Genomic DNA, 24,239 nt, shown 5'->3' with positions numbered 1-24,239 from the left:
TAACCTGTTGCTGATATTTTCCATTGCATCTTTAAGTTCCCTGATTGACTGTTTCATTTCCTTCAGCTCTGCTATATCCTTTTTATATTCTTCATATCGTTCATCTCTGATTTGATTCTGTTTTTGGATTTCCTTTTGGTTATTTTCCACTTTATTAGCAGTTTCCTTCATTGTTTCCATCATTTCTTTCATTGTTTTCAACATGTGTATTCTTAATTCCCTTTCTGTCATTCCTAACATTTGTGTATAGGTGGAATCCTCTGCAGTAGCTACCTCATGGTCCCTTGACGGGGTTGTTCTGGACTGGTTCTTCATATTGCCTGGAGTTTTCTGCTGATTCTTCCTCATGAGTGATTTCTTTTATCTGTTTCCTTGCCCTAATTTTCCTTTCACTTCCTCTTGCTCTTTAAGTTCTCGTGCCTGTGGACTAAGGGTTACAGGACCAGAAGGATGAGAGTGTTGAAGGGCAAAAAAGGGATGAAAGAAAGGAGGACCAAGTGATAAGAAAAGAAAAAGAAAAATAGAGAAAGGAGAGGGGGTGGGTAAAAGGAATATTGACAAAAAGAAGAGAGGCACAGAAAGAGGGAGACAGAGCAATATAGGTATACAGTAGGGTACTTTGATACAACCTTAAAAAAAATCCACCTTCTGGGGGTGCCCAGTTCGGTGGTTCCCTTGAGGTCAGCAGCTCTTTGCTAACCTGATGAGACATAGTACCCCACCTCCACCAAGTAGATAGGAATGGCAAAAATGCTATAAATCAAACCAAAACAAGCAAACAGAAAACTTTATGGGATAAAATTGGCTGGAAAAACCAAATAATAGCGGTAGAAACACTAACACAAATGAAGTTCTAATTATTGAAATAGGCAGCAATGTGAAATTATAATTAAACTAGAAAAATTGAGAAAGAAAAAGGATCTGTATGGAAAAGGTTGAACTTAAAAAACAAAACAACAATCAACAACATCAAAATAAACAAAAAAAAACATCCAAACCCAAAAAAAAAAAAAAAAAAAACACACAACCAAAAACAAAGCAGTATGTATATGTTATTGAATATTGTCTGGGCAACACGTGGTCTTCTGGGGTATGAGGTGTTAATCACAGTTCTGATGCGACTGGAGGCTGCTAGTTTCTCAAACCCCAGCAGGTAGACACCCTAAATCTCTTAAAAGGCACTTTGAACTTGTAAACTTACTGAGCAGAAGCTTTCCCAGGAACGTGCTTCTCGCTGGAATCACTGCTGAAGTGGCTATCCACTTACCCAGTGTGCCAAAACCGGTCTCACTCTGCCCCTGAGGGTTAGGGCTGCAAGGCGGCTCAGACCCCCCACCCTTAGGCTACTCAGTCGCTGGGTTCCCAGCTCCCACCCTATTCTAGCTCTGCGACCCTGAGGGTGGAGCTTGCCGGGTCAGATAGCTCACAATGGCTTCCTGTGACCCACAGCCAGATGCTATTAGCTCCGTCTGGCTCAGCAGCTCAGACTGGGGCCCTAGACAACGGCCAAAGTTCTCCGCACTCCCGCTCAAGCTCTCCCCAAGGCAGTTCAACTGAGTGCCGAGTCCAAAGACACCAAAACAGTTCACAGGTAAGGCCTTTCTGGTTTGCAGTCTCGCTGCTACTGAACTTACAGTTGCGGGCGGGTTTAGACGACTTGAACATACGCGACCACTTGCCGTTTTTCCACTGTTTTAGTTCTCCTCTTGGGGTCCAGAAGTCTCTTGCTGACTCCCTGTATCCTCACAGGGGTGATGATAGGCAGATCCCACCAGCCAGAGATGCCTGGAGTCCTATCTCCCCAGACTCACGGTGCCCAGATACAAGGAAGCTGTTACTCGGCCACCATCTTGCTCCACCTCCATACTCATAGAATTTTTAATGAAGATAATTTTGATAGCTTATCTTCTCTAAAATCTCTTCTATCATCAGTTTTATAAAATTAACCTGTCGATTTGAAATTTTTTGCTTAGCTTTGAGCATATGCTGTTTAGTTTATTTAGCCATTAATCAGTCAAAATTTTATTACATTCAAATCTCCTATTTGCATTGTTACTAAGTTTAACTCATTTTCATTGTATTTTTTGTAGATTTTCAAGTAGTCACCTGCATAGCTATTGTATTAAAATAGCATACTACCTGTATACAAATATGTTCTTATGCATACAGACATAAATCACTGAAGACACTTGCAAAATTTGACACAACCTGGTTTCAAAACTTTCTTTTTTTTAATTAATTTTTTTATTGTTAAATCATAGCTGTGTACATTTGTGCAATCAAGGGGTACAGTGTGCTGGTTTCATATACAATCTGAAATATTGTCATCAAACTGTTCAATGTAGCCTTCATGGCATTTTCTTAGTTTTTATATGTAGAGTTTCAGCAACTTTCAAATAGTCCCTCACCATTTTTTGCTGCTGGCAGATTATGTGAATGGATATGTAAAAATAAATCTGGAGTATATCACAATTTTCATGTTTTTATTAATCATTGTATCTGATATGCATACTATATATCTGTATTTAAATACACAGAATATAATGCTACCTTGACATTTTAAGTACTTTGTGAAATTTTTTGCCCAGTACAAATAAAATTTGGTGTACTGATTTATTCACTGCGGAAAATGTCAACTACCTTTTCTTAGCAGATTACCTACATGAATATTCTTGAAGGGACTATTCATTAGGGAGTTGAATATTTTGCATTTGATAATGTTTACATGATCAGTATTAACAGTTGCCAGAGAGATTAACATTATTTGTCCTCCCTCATTTCTAACAAAGCAAAACAAAACAAAAAACACTTTTCTGAGTACAGATGAATATCAAGCTCATTTTTGAAAATGTTTTAGTTGCTTTTGCTATTATTATCATTTGCAATTAGAGTCTATATTTCTTAATTAATCTACAATTCACATTATTTTTAGTGACATTTAATTTTGATGTTTGATTTTAAGAACTTTGCACAAGTAACCTTTGGAAATTTTTTAAATATTAGGAAATGACTATAGGGCAGCAGTTCTCAACCTGTGGGTCGCGACCCCTTTGTAACAATGAAAATATATCACAGCATTAGGAAGGCTAAGAACCACTGCTACTCAGGAGAGTATAAATTAAAAAAAATTTTTTTAAATGAGCTTGCTAGAGGCATTATGCTGTGATTTTCACATGTAGCTACATATTGGAATCACATGGAAAGCCTGAGCGTTCCACCAGATCAATTTATTAGACTTTGGCTTATTTTTAAAGCATCCTGGTTGATCCTACTATACAGCTGGCTTGAAAACTCTTAATGCTTAGTTCTCAATCTGGACCCATGTTAGAAATTCCTGGGAAGTTCTTAACAATACAAGTGGCTCTGTTCCCCTGGACCCCTGTAGAATTTGTACTCACTTGGTTTGTGATGGAGCCCTGCATTAATGTGTTATGAAAGCTTCCAGATGATTTTAATAAACAGCCATGGTTGAAAGCCTCTGGTCTCATGGAAAGAGAACTGAATTAGGATCAGGAAACTTGGTATTCCAGTCCTAATTCTATAAATCACCTAGCATATTTGAACTTCCTTTGTAAAATGGAGGTAGTAATGGCTTATATTCCTGACTGATACTGTTACAGTTGAATAAACAGTATATGCAGAAGTTCTTTGCAGTAAAGTGCTATGCAAGTGGGAGCAATTATGATTTACCATATAATGGCTACTCTAAAATGATATGTTTAGTTTGACACTAAGTCTTGTATTCTTTTTATTTATTTATTTATTTATTTTTTGCGGTTTTTTGCCTGGGCTGGTTTTGAACCCACCACCTCTGGCATATGGGGCCAATGCCCTACTCCTTTGAGCCACAGGCGCCGCCCAAGTCTTATATTCTTCTTGGCAGAAAGATGCTAGGTCTCTGAGACAGAAAGAAACTTAGGCTGCTTGGCTATCTCCAGGGTATATCATTATGATTCTTAAAGTTTATGGCATTTTTATGCATACTAGGCTGCTAAGTGGCTATAGGTGGCCAGGAGCAGAAGATGGGAGAAAAGAGGACTCACCCCAACTGGTGATTTAAAAAAACAAAAAAAAATAGTGAGTTTATATAATTAGTAACATCTTTCTTACACCTTCACAGAGTCAAACTCTTGCCCATGGTACTTGTTCTCAGTGTCTATCACTTCTGTCCCTATTGTCCTAGTGTTTAAGCTTCAGAAATTTACCCATATATTGGGTGAGGACAGAGAGAGAGGAAGGATCCCCAAAGGTAAATACACTTATGAATGGTTTCCCAGCATGACACAAACTTCAGGACTGTGTGACAGCAGGAACTTTCTCACTTTGGAAGGCTGAGAGTTTACTATCCACAGCATTCTCTGATGTGTTGGTCTTAGTACAACCTCTTAATGGATTCATCAGCTGTTTCCAAGCAAAATACCATACCATTTGTTAAAGGTTTTAAAGGCTTCCAAACGTATATTTGACTGTAAGTTCTTGACTATTTTGTTTTGCATGATTCTGCTTTGGGAGTGCTTCAAATATAAGCCCTTTCTTATCTTTGAAGTCTGTGATTAATATGTGATTGGTTGTCTTCCTGGGAAAATCAGCCTGATGCAACCTAGTTTTCAGATTCAGAAGGGAGAAATGAACCTTTCCCATCTGGGACAGAAGAAGATGAAAGATAACATGTCTGAATTTTAATGTTACTGGCCAGGAGCTTACTTTTCACATAAGAAAGGAATCAAGGGTGACGTGTTAACGGATAACCTGAAAGGGAGGGTCACCAACTGAAGCTATATGTGTAGCTGATATTAAGAAATTGCAGGGGGGTGGCGCCTTTGGCTCAAAGGAATAGGGCGCTAGCCCCATACACCGAGGTGGCGGGTTCAAACCCAGCCCCGGCCATAAACTGCAATAAAAAAAAAAAAAAAAAGAAATTACTTGGAGCAGTGTTGTGTGCTTTTTAATTCTCATAAAAGTCCAGTTCCTTGATTGTAACAACTCTATTCATTTCATACTTTCATTCAACTAATAAAGAGCACATACTCTGTTCCAGGTAGTGTTCTGAGAAATAGGAATACACCAGTGAGGAGGCAGGTTTCTGGCCTTATCTAACTTAACAAAGAACTAGAGACAAGCAAATGAGTAGTCACACAATCATAGGATGAGTGCTGTGATATAAGGAGGGTGCTTGGCATGGAAGGTCAAGAAAACATTTCCAGAGGAATTAACATCACAGCTCCGACCCAGAAGAGGAGATGAGTAGTCAACTGAGAGAGAAGGATATTTCAAGTAGAAAGCACATCATATAGACCAGAGGTTCAGAGCACAGTCTATGGAGACTTTCCCTGAGAAGGAGCTATTTTTCATTTCCCCAAAGCTATGAGATCACCAAGGAAGATAGAATTGGTGGAGAGTAGGTACCACAGTGAAATCCCCACATGCAACAGTAGAAAAGGTGCAATTCCATCTCAACATGGAACAGTGTCAGATCATTTAGTAGAAAGTACATGATGTGGTAGCAACCAGCTCAGGGAGTTAACGGGGGAATTAGCATATATTTAATGCTCAAGTTGCTATATTAACACATGCCTTGTAATAAATTGTTACTCTCTCGTGTTTTCTTTAGTTAATAATCTTCTAGGGCCATATTTTGTCTGAAGAATCTAATATTAAAATATCTCCCATAATTACTTCAGCCAACCTTTAAAACAATCCTATTTTGACTTTAAATGATAGCTTCAAGCTTGGCAGAAACATACAGGATACCAGAGTCATTTCAAACATGATCTCTGGAGACAAACTACCTGCCTTTGAATCCTAGCTTCAACTATTATTAGTGTGTGATCTTGGACGAGTTAATTAACCTTCAGTAATATACTTCAGTTTCTTTACCTCTTACAATTGAATTAAATAATACACATGTATGTAGATTGGGCTCGGTTGCTCATGCCTGTAATCCTAGCACTCTGGAAAGCTGAGGCAGGAAGATTGAGATCAGGTTTCTAACAACATTAGAAAAAGTTAGCCATTGGTAATAACACATTCTTGTAGTCCTAGGTACATGGGAGGATGAGGCAAGGAGGATCACTTTGGCCCAGGAGTTGGAAGTTGCAGTTAGCTGTGATGAACCCACTGCATTCTACCTTGGGCAACAGAGTATGAATCTGTCTCCAAAAACAAACAAACAACAACAACAACAACAAAACCCTAGTAATATAGATAGTGTTCTAGAATCAACTATTGGTATATAGGAAGTGTTCAATAAATGTTTTTTATTTCAAAATATGAAGGGGGTACAAATGTTCTTGGTTACATGGTTTGTTTTTGTAATGCTAGAGTCATGGCTGTAAGTGTGCCCATTACTCAAATAGTGTTCATTGTAGCCATTAGGTAGGATTTTGACTCTTTCCTCCTGCTTTCTACTGAGGTTTACTTCCCTCTGTGCACATGTGTATTCATCAGTCAGTTCCAATTTAATAGCAAGTACATTTGGTGTTTGTTTTTCCATTCCTTAGATACTTCAACTCGGATAATGTTCTCTGGTTCCATCAAAATTGTTGCAAAAGAAATTAATTCATTTTTTATGACTAAGTAGGTACTCCATGGTATACATATGCCACATTTTACTTATTTATTTACTTAATTATTTTTATTTTTTATTTTTGGAGACAAAGTCTCACTTTGTCACCCCCAGTAGGTCACTCACAGCAACCTCAAACTCTTGGGCTTAAGCAATTGTCTTGCCTCAGCCTCCCAAGTAGCTGGGAATACAGGTGCCCGCCACAAAACCTGGCTATTTTTTGTTGCAGTTGTCATTGTTGTTTAGCTGGCTTGGGCTGGGTTTGAACCCGCCAGCCTCAGTATACATGGCTGGCACCATAACCACTGTGCTATGGGCACCAAGCCCATATATCACATTTTATTAATCCACTCATGAATCAATTGCGAATTGTGCTGCAAGTGAGAGTGTAGGTATCTTTTTAATAAAATAGCATCTTTTTATTAAATTTATTAAATTATATTAATGGCATCTAGTAGGATTACTGGATCAAATGGTGGGTCTGCTTAGTTCTTTGAGGAATATCCATACCGTTTTCTATAGAGGTTGTGCTAATTTGCATTCCCATCAACAGTGTACAAGTGTTCCCTTCTCTTTGTATCCACACCAGCATCAATTGCTTTCAGACTTCTTAATAAAAAAACATTCTAAAAAGGTTATGGTGATATCTCATTGTGGTTTTAATTTGTGTTTCCCTGATGATTAGTGATATTGAGCATTTATTCATATGTTTATTGGCCATTTCTCTATCTCCTGTTGAAAAACTTCTGTTCGTGTCTTTTGCCCACTTTTTAATGGAGTTGTTTGGTTTTTTCCTTGCTGATTTTCTTGACTTCTCTGTAGATTCTAGATATTAGCCCTATATCAGCTATATAGTTTACAAATATTTCCTCCCATTGGATAGGTTGTCTTTTTGCTCTGTTGATTATTTCCTTAAATGAACTGATCAATAAATATTAATAGTTGATACCATCACATCTCCAGTTTTAGCTCATCAGTTGGAATTGGGTCAAGTTTCAACTTCCAGAGAAGATTCAAACTGCACTTACCCAAGTTATTCCTGCATACCTTGATTACCCATTATATTTTTGATGTGACGAGCTGGGAAGTTGTCTGTGTAAGATGGCTTGACACTTTGTACCAAATAGTGCTTTTACTTGTTCTCTAATCTTGGCATGTGACTAATTCCCCAGTTGTATTGATGTTTAAAAAAAAAGCTATTTCTGGGTGGCGCCTGTGGCTCAGTTGGTAAGGCACCGGCCCCATATACCGAGGGTAGCGGGTTCAAACCCGGCCCCGGCTGAACTGCAACCAAAAAATAGCTGGGCGTCGCGGCGGGCGCCTGTAGTCCCAGCTACTCGGGAAGCTGAGGCAAGAGAATCGCTTAAGCCCAGGAGTTGGAGGTTGCTGTGAGCCGAGTGATGCCATGGCACTCTACCGAGGGCCATAAAGTGAGACTCTGTCTCTACAAAAAAAATTAAAAAAAAAAAAAAAAAAAGCTATTTCTGGGTGGTGCCTGTGGCTCAAAGGAGTAGGGTGTTGGCCCCGTATGCCAGAGGTGGCAGGTTCAAATCCAGCCCTGGCCAAAAACTACAAAAAAAAGACATTTCTTTAAATCTTTAGAATACCTCCCTATAATGTTGAATACATAGTTGGTGCTTTATAAATATTTATCGAATTCTGAGTAATGTGTTGTAGGATTTTTTAAAAGATCATTTTTGTTTGTTTGTTTTGGCTAGACATTATGGCTCATGTCTGTAGGCCACACTTTGGTAAGCCAAGGCCAGAGAATTGCTTGAAGCCAGGAGTTTGAGACCAGCCTATACAGTATAGCAAGACTATCACTTAAAAAAAAAAAAAAAAAAAAGCTGGACATGGTGGCATGCACCTATACTCCCAGCTACTTGGGAGGCTGAGGCTGGAAGATCACTTGAGTCAAGGAGTTTGAGATTGCAGTGAGCTATGATCAATCCACTGCACTCCAGCCTGGGGGACAAAGTGAGATCTGTCTCAAAAACAAACAAACAACAAAAAAAAAATTAGTTTTTTTTTTTAAAGGGATATGGGTACAAGAACTCTAACAATAGAACTCCTGTACTTTCTGACTTTTGGTTGGATTAGGGGTCAATGGGAAATAGAAGCCTAGAGGAGAGAGAGAGCATCAAGATCAGGTGGTAGTTAGTAATTGGTAGAAGTCCTGTGTCATTATGAAGAACATGGTAACACTATGCAGCCTGGGTTGATTGATCACTGCAGCTAGAAGATAATGTAATCAGGTTCATATCACGACTTAAGGGGATTTGAGGAGAGGAGGAGTCATTGCCAATGTCCAATGGCAATAGGGCGTGTTTACAGAGACTTCATAGTACTGATTCAGTAGTCTGATTTTCAGGTTTTATTCCCCATCATTACCCGGGGTCAGTATGTTATCTGTTTATATTTTTACTTCCTTCCCTACTCAGAGTTCTTGAGTGTATGGATGACTTATCCATCCTTGTAAATATACAAATGCTGTTCATTTTAAGCAGTCCTCAAAATGCCTGACACATAGTTTTGATGAGTACATGTCAAAATCTCCGATTTGATGTATTTCTCTCATTTTGCTTGCCTTGTTTCTACAAGTTTTATCTAATTCAGATATCATTAACCTCTTAGAATTCACCCATAATAAGGACTTTCAGCCTTTGTATATATACCTCTTTTTAGTATTTTATTTGTGGAAACAAATGCAAACCAAGATTAAAAAATGACTTATGACTAAGCACATGTATTTGTGCTAAATTTATCTGTCATCCCTCCCTGATCTTGAACTCTTTCTTATTCACCACCCGTTTATGAAACATGAATCTATAATAAAATGGAAAATATATAATTAAACTAGGAAGGGTGGAAATCATCCAGCTTTTGTATATTTTCTATCATATTAGTAAATTAGTAGTGGAAACAAGGGAGAACTTAGCCACTAGGGTTTTAAAAAAGCATGACTTCATTGTTCTGGGCAAAGATTCCTCAAGTAATATGTGGACAAATAAAAAATGGACAAATGGGATCACATCCAGCTAAAAAGTTTCTATACAACAAAGGAAAGAAAGTAAACAGACAACTCACAGAATGGAGGAAAATATTTACCAACTATCCATTTGACAAGGGATTAATAACTAGAATATATAAGGAGTTCAAGAAATTCAATAGGAAAAACTTAAATAATCTGGTCAAAAAATGGGAAAATTTTTGAATAGGCGTTTCTCTAAAGAAGACATGCAAATAGCTAACAGGCATATAGTAAAATGCTCAGTATAGTCATCAGAGAAATGCAAATCAAATCTACAATGAGAGATTATCTCATCCCAGTTAAAATGGCTTTTATGTAAAAGACAAGCAATAACAAATGTGGTGAGAATGTGGAGAAAGGGGAACCTTCATACAGTGTTAGTGGGAATGTAAATTAGTACAACCCTATGAAGAACAGTATGGGGGTTCCTCAGAAAACTGAACACGGAGCTAACATACAACTCAGCAATCCCATTGCTAGACCTATATCCAAAAGGAAGGAAATCATTATACTGAAGGGTTATTTACTCCTATGTTTATTGCAGTACTATTCACAATAACCAAGATTTGTAATCAACCTAAGGATCCTCAATGGATGAAGGGATAAAGGAATTGTGGTACATGTATACGATGGAATAGTATTCAGCCATACACACAGGAAAAAAAAAGAAAAAAATAAGCCAGACCCAGAAAGACAAATCTCACATGTTTTCGCACATTTGTGGGAACTAAATATTAAAAACAATTGATCTCATGAAGACAGAGAATAGAATCCAGGGAGAGAAGGATACAAAGGGGATGTTAATGGTTACCAAAATATAGTTAGAATGAACAAGATATAACATTGGAGAGCACAACAGGGTGGCTGTAGTCAATGATAAGTTATTGTATATTTTAAAATAACTACAAGAGTAGACTAGGAGTTTTCCTAACACAAAGAAATTATAAATGCTTGAGGTGATGGATACTCCAGTTACCCTAACTTGATTATTATACATTTTATGGCTTTATCAAAACATTAGATGCACCCTATAAATATGTACAACTATTATGTACCCATTTTAAAATTTAAAAAAATCATCTTAAGTCAATTTGCATACAAGGCTACTGTGAGAGTCTGTGGAAAAAATATTTTTCCTTTAAGTGTTTCTTGATTTTTTTAGTGTTGCACTCCTGACCTCTAGTGGACATGAGAAGCACAAAACAAACCCCCAAATAGCTTGTGTAACTACAGCTTGTATACCACCTGAACTTTCAAAGAGCTTAAAATGTGAGAAGAATAATAAAGTAGAAGCCTTTTTGGTTAATATGTTACAGTGGTTTTGCTATAGAAGATATATTTAAGAGTACCCAGTATTTACTTCTAATTATCTGTCACTTTCACCTTTTATCTTTGAAGAAATACATCACTTTATGTATCATAGGAAATTTAACAAAGAGAAGCTAAAGGTATTCTCTTCTGGTTACCTGTTACTTATTGTACATAATAACTTAACAGCAATACTAGGTGGCTTTAAAACAGTGATTTTACATGAGATATACTGCTGTCATGTAGCCCACTGATAGGATGAACTAAGAAGGGCACACCACCACTTCTATGGTATTTGTTCCCAAGATACATAATCTGAATTTAATCATAATGAAACATCAAACAAATTTAATTGAGGGACACTTTATAAAATAATTAGCCATCAATCTTCAAAAGTGTCAAGATCATGAAAGATAAAGGCTGCCCCAGATGAAAGGAGACTAAGAAGACATGGCAACAATCGCATCCTAGATGAGAAAAGGAAACTAGTAAGGACAGTTGATAAATTTTTAGTACTAATTTCTTGGTTTTCATCATTGTACTGTGGTCACACAAGCTGTCGACAACAGCTTAAATTTTTCTAAATTTAAAATCATTTAAAAATAAAAAATATTTAAATTAAAAACAACCACTTATGTTGCTCACAATATCATAAGTCAGGGATTTGGGAAGAGTTCTACTGTATGATTCAGCTGTGATCCATGTGCTATCATCTGTATTACCTAATTTATTTCCTGGATGACCTCCTCACTCACATATCTAGCACCTCGGTGATCCAGTCTTTTTTCCTTACTGACTACATCTGGTCCTCCAGACCCTCTTGCCATTGCTTCTTAGAGCATGGGTCTGGGTATAACTGCACTTCTTATATGGTGGCTGACTTCTAAGAGTGAGTGCTCTAAGAGATGGGACTTGGAAGCTGTCAACCTCCTAAGGCTTGGGTCCAGAAACCAGTGCAGCTTCACTGCCTACCATATTCTATTGGTAAAAGCTATAGCATAGTCTTCCCATATTTACAATACAGGACAGAGACCAAACCTCTTTCTCAATGGGAGTGTGAAAGAATTGTGACTATCTTTAATCTATTTGGATATCTAACCAAATTCTCACTGATTTAGCAGTCAAGATGGAATTAGTGAAAAAAGCAAGGATTTGTTTTAGTCTAACAGATCTAAGTTATGGTCCTGGCTTTCCCATTTACTAACAGTGAGATGTCTCTAAGCCTCAATTTCTTTGCCTCTATAATAAAATGATAGCAATAACACATATGCTGTCAAATTGTTGAGAGGATTAAGGGGAAAAATATATATATATAAAAAATACTGGATATAAAAGGCAATAAATACCTGAACCTAGTAATAATTGCTAGCATTCAAGGGATACTTACCAAATATTCGATTCATTCGCTATGTGTATACTTTTTATATGCTATATCTCATTTAGTCATTGCCTCCTCCTGGGATGGTGTGTCCTATTTGTATGGGTCAGAAATCTACTCCATTTACTTTGGCCACTTTTGATTTGATAGTTGATAATTTGGGTTTCTGCCTTGTTGTTAGGATTTTCAATATTTCCCTTTTATTTCCGTCCTGAAAGGCCCTGGTGCTGATGCACGTGGTACTTTTTGACACTACCTTTTCGGCATTTGTTCAGTGCTGTCAGAGGAGTTTCTGACAGCATCTCACACAATCTGTCAGCTCCCTCAAAACCCATGATTGCCTGCTCCTCAAAGCCAAAATGTTCAGTGTCTTTGTTTCAGTAAATGCTGTACTGTCAACCTTTATTTTATGCAAGATTGTGGGTGCTCAATCATTGGCCTACCCAGGAACACCGTGATCTGCACTTTGGAGCAATTATTCAATTGGGGCGATTACTTGTAGGTGTTCTTTAAAGCAAAGATGTTTCCAGACTGTGACTGAATTTTGAAATACCAATATCCAAGTCAGTTAAGGAAGCACTTCTTCATGCACGCAAGGCTGATTTGTTGTCATTGGAAGAAGGTGGTGACCCTTTCTTTCCACAGTAAGCTGGGGTTTTATTGCCTCATATCATATAAGAAGTCACCTGCTTTTTGTGAGTTTTTTCGATATGGAGACAAATAATAGAATTTAGTTTTGGTAGAAGTCATCTTTTTGTTATCTTTCTACTCACTGCTCTCAAAATTTACTTATCTTTAAATGGAAGGAATCATTTTAACCCTGTAGGACAAGGGTCCTCAAACTGCGGCCCGCGGGCCACATGAGGTGGTATGATTGTATTTGTTCCTGTTTTGTTTTTTTACTTCAAAATAAGATATGTACAGTGTGCATAGGAATTTGTTCATAGTTTTTTTTTTTTTAACTGTAGTCCGGCCCTCCAATGGTCTGAGGGACAGTGAAGTGACTCCTGTTTAAAAAGTTTGAGGATACCTGCTTAGGAACTTGAGGACATAAATAATATGCAGATAAGGGATTTCTTCATTTGCTCGCCTATTCTTTGAGCTGTCTACTCTAACTTAGTAGTTTTAGAGTATGACTTTTAGAATTTGGCTACTTAGGTTAAAATCCTAGATCTGCACTTACTATCTTAACATCCTTGAGTGTAAAATGGCATTTAGGGTTATTGTAGGATGAAGTAAAGACATATTTTAATGTAATTAATTAATTAATTTATTTTTTATTGTTAAATCATAGCTGTGTACATTAGTGCAATCGCCTGTACCCATTCTAAGATGCACCATAGATGTGGCCCCACCCATTACCCTCCCTGCACCAAAACCTCCCCCCTCCCTTCCCCTTCCTTGGCCCTTGCCCCATAGTCTTGTGCTATAGTTGGGTTATAGTCTTCATGTGAAAGCTATAATTTAGCTTCATAGTAGGGCTGAGTACATTGGATACTTTTCTTCCATTCCTGAGATACTTTGCTAAGAAGAATATGTTCCAGCTCCATCCATGTAAACATGAAAGAGGTAAAGTCTCCATCTTTCTTTAAGGCTGCATAGTATTCCATGGTATACATGTACCACAATTTGCTAGTCCATTCGTGGGTCGATGGGCACTTGGGCTTCTTCCATGACTTAGCAATTATGAATTGGGCTGCAATAAACATTCTGGTACAGATGTCTTTGTTATATTGTGACTTTTGGTCTTCTGGGTATAAACCTAGTAAAGGAATTATAGGATCGAATGGCAGGTCTATTTTTAGGTCTCTAAGTATTCTCCAAACGTCCTTCCAGAAGGAACGTATTAGTGGGCATTCCCACCAGCAGTGTAGAAATGTGCCCTTTCCTCCACATCCACGCCAACATTTCTGGTTTTGGGATTTTGTTATGTGGGCTACTCTTACTGGGGTTAGGTGATATCTCAGAGTAGTTTTGATTTGCATTTCTCTGATGATTAAGGATGATGAGCTTTTTTTAATGTGTCTGTAGATCTTGAGTCGGTCTTCTTTAGAGAAGTTTCTCTTTAAGTCCCTTGCCCACCCTGAGATGGGGTCACGTGTTCTTTTCTTGTTAATACGTTTGAGTTCTCTGTGGATTCTGGTTATTAGACCTTTATCGGAGGTATAATCTGCAAATATTTTCTCCCATTCTGAGGGCTGTCTGCTTGCTTTACTCACTATGTTCTTGGCTGTGCAGAAGCTTTTTAGTTTGATCAGGTCCCAGTAGTGTATTTTTGATACTGCTTCAATTGCCTGGGGAGTCCTCCTCATAAAATATTCACCCAGGCCGATTCCTTCAAGAGTTTTCCCTGCACTTTCTTCAAGTATTTTTATAGTTTCATGTCTTAAGTTTAAATCTTTTATCCAGTGAGAGTCTATCTTGGTTAATGGTGAAAGGTGTGGGTCCAGTTTCAATCTTCTACAGGTTGTCAGCCATTTTACCCAGCACCATTTGTTAAATAGGGAATCTTTTCCCCACTGAATGTTTTTAATTGGTTTGTCAAAGACCAAATAATGGTAAGTAGCTGGATCCATCTTTTGGTTCTCTATTCTGTTCCAGACATCTACTTCTCTGTTTTTGTGCCAGTACCATGCTGTTTTGATCACTATGGATTTATAGTACAGTCTCAGGTCTGGTAGCGTGATTCCTCCTGCTTTGTTTTTATTACTCAGTAATGTTTTGGCTATTCCAGGTTTTTTCTGATTCCATATAAAACGAAGTATTATTTTTTCAAGATCTTTAAAGTATGACAATGGAGCTTTAATAGGAATTGCATTAAAGTTATATATTGCTTTGGGCAGTATGGATATTTTAACAATGTTGATTCTTCCCAGCCATTAGCATGGTATGTTTTTCCATCTGTTAACATCTTCGGCTATTTCTTTTCTTAGAGTTTCATAGTTCTCTTTATAGAGATCTTTCACATCCTTTGTTAGGTATACTCCCAAATATTTCATCTTCTTTGGCACTACTGTGAAAGGAATAGAGTCCTTGACCATTTGTTCGGCTTGGTTATTGTTGGTATATATAAAGGCTACAGATTTATGGGTGTTGATTTTGTAGCCTGAGACATTGCTATATTCCTTGATCACTTCTAAAAGTTTTATAGTAGAATCTTTAGTGTTTTCCAGATATATGATCATATCATCTGCGAAGAGTGAAAGTTTGATCTCTTCTGACCCTATGTGGATACTTTTGATCGCCTTTTCTTCCCTAATTGCAATGGCTAAAATTTCCATTACAATGTTAAAGAGCAATGGAGACAATGGGCAACCTTGCCTGGTTCCTGATCTAAGTGGAAATGATTTCAATTTAACTCCATTCAATATGATATTGTCTGTGGGTTTGCTGTAGATGGCCTCTATTAGTTTAAGAAATGTCCCTTCTATACCAATTTTCTTAAGTGTTCTGATCATGAAGGGATGCTGGATATTATCAAAAGCTTTTTCTGCATCAATTGAAAGAATCATATGGTCTCTATTTTTAAGTTTGTTTATGTGTTGAATTACATTTATAGATTTACGTATATTGAACCAGCCTTGAGACCCTGGGATAAATCCGACTTGGTCATGGTGTATAATTTTTTTGATGTGTTGTTGGATTCTGTTTGTTAGGATCTTATGGAGTATTTTAGCATCTATATTTATTAGTGATATTGGTCTATAATTTTCTTTTCTTGTTGGGTCCTTCCCTGGTTTGGGAATCAAGGTGATGTTTGCTTCGTAGAATGTGCTGGGTAATATTCCTTCTTTTTCTATATTTTGGAAGAGGTTTAGTAGTATAGGTACTAGTTCTTCTTTAAATGTTTGGTAGAATTCTGACGTAAAGCCATCTGGTCCTGGGCTTTTCTTTTTAGGGAGATTTTGTATAGTTGATGCTATTTCAGAACTTGATATAGGCCTGTTCAACATTTCCACTTTGTTCTGGATAAGTCTTGGTAGGTGGCGTGCTTGCAGGTATTGGTCGATTTCTTCCAGATTTTCATATTTGTGAGAGTAGAGTTTCTTGTAGTATTCATTAAGGATTTTTTGAATTTCTGAGGGGTCTGTTGTTATTTCATCATTACCATTTCTGATTGATGAAATTAGAGATTTTACTCTTTTTTTTCCTGGTTAGGTTGGCCAAAGGTTTATCTATTTTATTGATCTTTTCAAAAAACCAGCTTTTGGATTTATTGATCTGTTGTATAATTCTTTTGTTTTCAATTTCATTTAGCTCTGCTCTGATTTTGGTTATTTCTTTTCTTGTGCTGCATTTGGGGTTGGAGTGTTCTTCTTTCTCCAGTTGCTTGAGATGTCCCATTAAGTTACTAACTTCCTCTCTTTCCGTTTTCTTGAGGAAGGCTTGCATTGCTATAAATTTCCCTCTTAGGACTGCCTTTGCAGTATCCCAGAGGTTCTGGTAATTCGTGTCTTGATTGTTGTTTAGTTCCAAAAATTTGGTGATTTCCTTCTTAATCTCGTCTATAACCCATGTATCCTTCAGCATAAGGTTGTTTAGCTTCTATGTTTTTGTATGGGTATGCAGGTTCCTGTTGTTATTTAGTTCAACTTTTATTCCATGATGGTCTGAGAAGATGCAAGGAATAATTTCTATTTTTTTAAAATTTGCTGAAGTTAGATTTGTGGCCTAGGATGTGGTCAATTTTGGAGTATGTTCCGTGGGCTGATGAGAAGAATGTGTATTCAGTTTTTTTGGGATGAAATGTTCTGTAGATGTCCGTTAAGTCCAGATGTTGAATGGTTGAGTTTAAATCTAAAATTTCTTTGCTTAGCTTCTTTTTGGAGGATCTATCCAGGACTGCTAAAGGGGTGTTAAAATCTCCAACTACTATGGAAGTGGAGGAAATCGAGTTGCTCATGTCTTTAGAGTTTCTCTTATAAATTGAGGTGCGTTGTGGTTAGGTGCATAAATATTAATAATTGAGATCTCATCATATTGAGTATTACCTTTAACAAATATGAAGTGTCCATCCTTATCCTTAATTATTTTGGTTGGTTTAAAGCCTATTGCGTCTGCAAACAGGATTGCAACGCCTGCTTTTTTCTGCTTTCCATTTGCCTGGAATATAGATGACCATTCCTTCACCTTGAGTCTATATCTGTCTTTTAATGTAAGATGCAATTCTTGGATGCAGCAGATATCTGGCTTGAGTTTTTGTATCCAGTCCGCCAACCTATGCCTCTTTAGAGGACAATTTAAACCATTCACATTAATTGAGAGTATTGATAAGCCTTTTGAGAGACCGGTGGACATTTTTAATCCTTTTGCGACTGTGGAAGTTGGAATTTGATCAAAATTTTTTTGTGTGGGTTTACTTTTGTGGTGGAGGATTACGCTGGTCTTTATGGAGGATAGGTCTAAGAATGTCCTGGGGAGCTGGTTTAGTTGTGGCAAATTTCTTCAACATGTGAATGTCGTTTAAGTATTTAATTTCTCCATCATAAATGAAGCTCAGTTTAGTTGGATACAGGATCCTGGGTTGAAAGTTATTTTATTTTAGGAGATTAAAAGTCGATGACCATCCTCTTCTAGCTTGAAAGGTTTCAGCAGAGAGATCTGCAGTTATTCTGATATTCTTCCCCTTGTAGGTAATGCTTTTCTTTCGTCTGGCAGCTTTCAGAATTTTCTCCTTCATATTAACTTTAGTGAAATTGATTATGATGTGTCTGGGGGATGTCTTATTTGGGTTGAGTCGTGCTGGAGTTCTGAAACTGTCTGCTATCTGAATTTCGGAATCTCTTGGCATGTCTGGAAAGTTCTCCTTCATAATCTCATGGAGAAGAGACTCTGTGCCTTGTGAAGCCACTTCGTCACTTTTGGGGATCCCTATAAGACGAATATTGGTTTTCTTCAAATTATCCGAGAGCTCTCTGAGAGAATGGTCTGTTTTTGCTCTCCATTTCTCTTCTTCTTTGAGGGTTTGGGAGCATTCGAAAGCTTTGTCTTCAATGTCAGAAATCTTTTCTTCTGCTTGCTCCATTCTGTTACTGAGGGATTCTACTGTGTTTCTCAGATCTTTGAGGGATGCAACTTCTTGTCTCAATGTGTCGAAATCTTTGGTCATTTGGTCTTTGAATCCATTGATTTCTTGAGATAACTTTTGGAATTCTAATTCGATTTTATTTGCTATCCAGATCCTGAATTCAATTTCTGACATCTCAGCTATTTGTTTGTGCATGGAGTCTTGTGCTTTTCTGCCCCATTGATCCTTGGGGGAGTTGATCTACTCCGATTATTCATATTGCCAGAGTTTTTCTGTTGATTTCACCTCATGATTGTTTTTCACCATTGCCTCTGGCTGTCCTCAGAGTTGGGGAGGTGTCTGTCCAAGATTAGACCCCAGCGGGATCACTCTATTGTTGCTGGATCTTTGTAGGGAGTGACCCTGTGTAGTTCCTCTGGGGCTGCTCTAGCTAGGAGTTCTGGTTGTGGAAGCAGCTCCGGTTTGTGACACACCTGGATCCAGCAACAGGGCTTGGGGTGGTGCGCATGGTTCTGGGAGTGCCAGGCACCCAGTGACTTTGGCACAGAGAGCCCAAGGCTCCAGCAGTCTCTGGTCAGGAGAAGAGCTCTGTGCAGAGGCAGGGAGGGCTCCAAAGAGCAGGCAGCTACCAGAGTCCCTGTCCAGATGAAGGGCTAGTGTGGAAGCTGGGAGAACACAGGAGGGAGGACGCAGGGTTGCGTGGCTCCCGCAGATCCTGGTCAGAGAATGTGGAGGCCCGGTGGGTGCGGGTCACATTCGGGGGTTGCTGCACAGCTCTTATGGAGGTCTGGGCAGCGCCAAGCCCAGGAGTTTGAGGTTGCTATGAGCTGTGACATCACGGCACTATACCCAGGGCAACAGCCCAAGCCTCCAGTGTGCCAGAACTGTCTCACACTGCCCCTAAGGATTAAGGCTGTAAGGCAGCTCAGTCCCCACCTTTAGGCCGCTCAGTCAGTAGGTTACTTTGACCCGCCCAATCCTTGCTCTGAGACCCTGGGGGCGGAGCTTGCCAGGGCAGTTCTTTCACAATGGCTTCCTGCGCCCAGCTCAGTGGCTCAGTCTGGGGCCCCAGACAATGCCCAAAGTTCTCCACACTCCTGCTCAAGCTCTCCCCAAGGCAGCTCAACTGAGCGCCAAGTCCAAGAACACCAAAACAGTTCACAGGTAAGGCCTTTCCGGTTTGCAGTCTCACTGCTGCTTGTACTTACGGTTGCCAGCGTGATTAGGTCGATTGAACACACGCAACCACTTGCCAGTTTTCCACTGTTTTTGTCCTCCTCTTGGTGTCCAGAAGTCCCTTGGTGGCTCCCTGTATCCTCAAAGGGATGATTGTAGGCAGATCCCACTGGCCAGAGATGCCTGGAGTCTTGTCTCCCCACACTCGCTGTTCCCAGTTCAATGTAATTAATTTAGATCTCAGCACACAGAAAATGCTCTGTGGGTGCTGGCTTTTGTTTTTTGTTTTTGTTTTCGAGACAGAGTTTCACTTTGTCACCCTCAGTAGAGTGCTGTGGTGTAACAATATGCAGATAAGGGATTTCTTCATTTGCTCACCCATTCTTTGAGCTGTCTACTCTAACTTAGTAGTTTTAGAGTATGACTTTTAGAATTTGGCTACTTAGGTTAAAATCCCAAATCTGCACTTACTATCTTAATATTCTTGAGTGTAAAATGGCATTTAGGGTTATTGTAGGATGAAGTAAAGACATATTTTAATGTAATTAATTTAGATCTCAGCACACAGAAAATGCTCTGTGGATGCTGGCTTTTGTTTTTTTGTTTTTGAGACAGAGTTTAACTTTGTCACCCTCAGTAGAGTGCTGTGGTGTAACAGCTCACAGCAACCTCCAGCTCTTGGGCTTAGGCGATTCTCTTGCCTCAGCCTCCTGAGTAGCTGGGACTACAGGCACCCACCACAATGCCTGGGTATTTTTTTGTTGCAATTTGGCTGGGGCCGGCGCCCTACCCACTGAGCCACAGGTGCTGCCCAATGCTGGCTTTTGTTATTTTTTTCTTGGGGTTGGACCTTGTACTATAAATAATAAGTGGCCACAGCATATTACTTGATTTTTGCTTTAGTCTTGATTTTTCCAATTTTTTTAGCCCTTTGACTCCTACTAGGTATACTTGTTTGCCCCTAAATAACAAACAGATGCCAAAAAGGGGGAGGTGTCTTGAAAATGTATGATGTCTTCTGCTTTTAAAAATGCATTTCAAGAAATATATTTCAGCTCAATTAGGCAGAGTTTAGATTGTAGAAAAGTAGGTGAAAAATAAAGAAATGGTAAAGGACTTAGTTATTGGAGGCTTAGAAGAGTGAAGGATGGTTTCTCTTATCATTCACATCTTGTTGGCTAGGAGATTGTGCTGAGGACCATAGCTTGCGTTGATGTTATCATTTTGAAACCAGCCGATTTGTAGTGCCCCACTTTTAAACTGCTAGACAGTTGTTCTGTGGAAGATTCCTATAATTTAATGATACCTCTAATTACATTTCTAAATAAAAATAAGTCTTATTTAAAAGAATATTATAAAATATTTAATAAAAGTATCCAACTACAATTGCTTCCTTTAGTGTACTCTTAAGAAATCAGGATACGGGCGGTACAGTGAGACTCTGTCTCACAAAAAAAAAAGAAATCAGGATACATTTTGTAACGCAATAGGGAACTTGATAGAATAACATATTTTTCCTGATTTCCCACAACTCAGATGCCTGTATGTATCTTATTAATTTGAATAGTCTGGCTACTCTAGTCTAGTTTAGTTTAAGGCTTATGAAGTCTTCACTTGATTTTTCTGAGTCAAGTCTATAGCTTCATATAACCAGGTACAGTAATACCTTATTATTTTGAACTTGTTGAAAGAATTTACATATGTGCATTCTTCTTTAGCTTCCTAAACTTTTTTAAAAATCTGCTCTCTATTTAAAATACACATTCTGTTTTCTTCTTAAGCACAGTATTTTAATACAATGTAATTCGTAATTCATTGATGCTGCTGGATTATCATTGCTGATAATGACAATTGTCACCAGTACTTAGTAACTAACTATTGAAGGGTTATTGGCTCCCCCAAGTGGGCCCAGATAGCTATGCATTTTGTCAGTTAAAAAAAAAATAATAATACAGTGTAACCTGGCTTATTGTACCCTCAATGAATCCCCAACAATAAAAAAGTAAAATAAAATAATAATAATAATAATAATACAGTATCTCCTAGTTTTGTGAGATCTAATATTTTAATTCTGACAACTGTTTCTACAGGCTGTCTATCCCTAACCCCATCTAGCACATATTTTGTCTTATAGTTTGCCACTTCTGATATCCATAAAGTCGTATCACCAAACTAATTAGAAGTATGTGTAAAATAAAAATTTGGGCCGGGCACAGTGGCTTATGCCTGTAAACTTAGCACTGTGGAAGGCTGAGGCAGGATAGCTTGAGGCTTGGAGTTCAAGACCAGCCTGAGCAAGAGTGAGATGCTATCTCTACAAAAAATAGAAAAATAAGGTGGGTGTTGTGGCACCACTCCCAGTTACTCAGCAGTCCAAGACAAGAGGATCACTTGAGCCCAGAAGTTTAAGGTTGCTGTGAGTTGTGATGATGCCACTGCACTCTATTCTGGGTGACAGAGCATGACCCTGTCTTAAAAAAAGGAAAAAAATTGAACAGAGTTTTCTCTTGGTGTTTGTGAAAGCTATTTTGGCTGTTTATAGATCTTTAATTTTTTTATTTCTAAGTTCTTGTTAGTGTTTTGCATACCTCGATTATTTAATGGTTTGGTTTTGACATAATTGAAGAAAGGTCTGCCTCCCAGTACAAAATAACAATTAAGAACCACTAGCCACAAAGCATTTTCGGTGTGCCAAGATCTGAATTAATTACATCAAAAGTAAGTCCTCATTTCATCCTATTCTTATTGTAATTTAATGAGGATTCCATAAATTGTTCTTGTTGGTCTTGCAGGGGAAAAATTAGTCCCAGAAAATTTGGGATATCTAGTATAGGTTAATCATTTGGTCATCAAATAAGTGCCTTCTGTGTATATTGCACTAGCACTATGTGGTAAAAATGTCACTAGACTAAACATCAGGAGGCTTGAGGGCTGGTCCTAGCTTGCCACTAATCCCATATACCATATATAACCATGAGCTAGGCATGTTCATATTCTGAAAAAATCAGAATCAATGAGATTTCAGTATTCCTTTGAACATAAGGAGTTGGGGGGAAACATTTGACATGGAGGTTGAGAATACAGTTAAGTTGGTTGAACATGGAGTGAAGTTTCCAAAGAATAAAATGAAAGGATTTGGGAAGGAGAGGAGGGGTGGGGAGCTGGCTTCAGAGAAAAGACAAAAGCATTATGAAGATTAGAAAGGTACAGGTAAGAGGGGCTTCATTTTGAGCAGTGGCTAGAAAATAAGAGCTGGAGACATGGTAGATTTATTCCTGACGGCAGGTTGATGAATTCTTGGGTTGTGAGAATTCACTGCTGACTTAGCAGTTGCGATGTGGAGGTGGACAGAAAGTGAGGGCAGGACAGCAGATCTTTTACATCCTGATCTGCATGTTTTTGTGGCAAGTGAGCAGCAGCTAATGGGTGAGGACTCAAATTTAGATTAAGAAAATGAATTTTGCTTAATTATAATTGAAGTTTTTCGATAGTTTCCTTCCCTTTTTCTAGTTGGTAAATTGTGATCAAAACCAGTCTAGGATCATTTCTTAGTGATGGTGATGGAACAGTGTCAATCTGATTATCTTCTGGCCTGACTATACTTAACTTCCTACTGCTTCTGTTTTTTAAAGAATTAGCTGAGTAAACCCCAAACCAAAAATATTTTGTTCATATTTTAACCAACCAAATATTTTGTGTTTATCATTTATTCCTTCCACCATTATGTCATGCTTTTGGTATCTGAATGTTAAAGGTTATAACAAAATCATAACAGGAATGCACTCTAAGTATCTAGGCCTATTCTCAATTCTGGAGGAATTTTGGAGACGGAAAAGTCATATGTTTATTAGAAGTTCTTTACATAATACATTTGACACAGCTTCATATGCAAATATAGATTTTGTGACCAAGATGAAGAAGGCACATGAAATAGAGCTCAGATTCATGGGCGATGCTAACTCATACTTGAAAGATCTTTCTTCTCATGTATAATGAATGGCTTGCATGTCAAGGGAACACAGCATATTTTGTGGCAACCTTATTTCTGATTCTGTTATCTTGGTCATACATAATTCTCTCTGTCTTGAATTTAATAGCTCAACATTGCTTTATAGTCATTGGCTAAACCCAGATGTCAAAATTCACTTTCAACATGGCTTCCCAAGAAGTTGATTAATTTGTTTATTACCAAGGAAATATTGCTGTGGTTTTCAGGAAAGAAAAGGAAAAGATGCTGTTGGGTCTGTGTGGCAGCATAAAAAAATAATTAAATAATTAAAAAAAGGAAAAAAGAAGTCTGTCAGATATCCCCTAATTACCACTTACAGTAATACAAATGATACTTGAATCCAAGCACTATAAAACAAATAATAAAATAATAAGAACAGTAGTGGAAATAGTGTGGTGCTTATAACTCCTCTTACACAATCTGTGTGTGCCACTCATCAACAACACTGTTTGTTGTGTCTCATTTTTCACCCTGAAGCCCAGAATAGGGTTAGGAATTTCGATTAATAATTTTAGATTTCTGCATCATTCTGCCAGCTTGAGCAAGAAACTTCACTTTCACAAACCTTAGACACATGCAAATAATCCAGAATGGATTGAAAGAAAAAATCTTAAAAACAATAATTCTATGTGAACATTGATTAAAAAGCACCTAAAATTTGCAATAAGCCACTCAGAGAAGGAAAATACCTTTTAAAAAAATTTCATTGTTTGTTGTTATATATGAAGATGAAAACAATTAGGA

General features: G+C 38.0%; 1 protein-coding gene across 6 annotated transcripts in view; it reads left to right on the top strand.

The window, feature by feature from the left end:
- The window catches only part of RABGAP1L (RAB GTPase activating protein 1 like), a 754,150-nt gene that overhangs the window by 524,789 nt on the left and 205,122 nt on the right, over positions 1-24,239 (top strand). The gene's annotated exons all lie outside the window — the stretch shown is intronic.

The sequence above is a fragment of the Nycticebus coucang genome, chromosome 10 (genome assembly GCF_027406575.1).
Source record: "Nycticebus coucang isolate mNycCou1 chromosome 10, mNycCou1.pri, whole genome shotgun sequence".
Classification (NCBI taxonomy): domain Eukaryota; kingdom Metazoa; phylum Chordata; class Mammalia; order Primates; family Lorisidae; genus Nycticebus; species Nycticebus coucang.
This window is presented reverse-complemented; position numbering and strand designations above follow the sequence as displayed.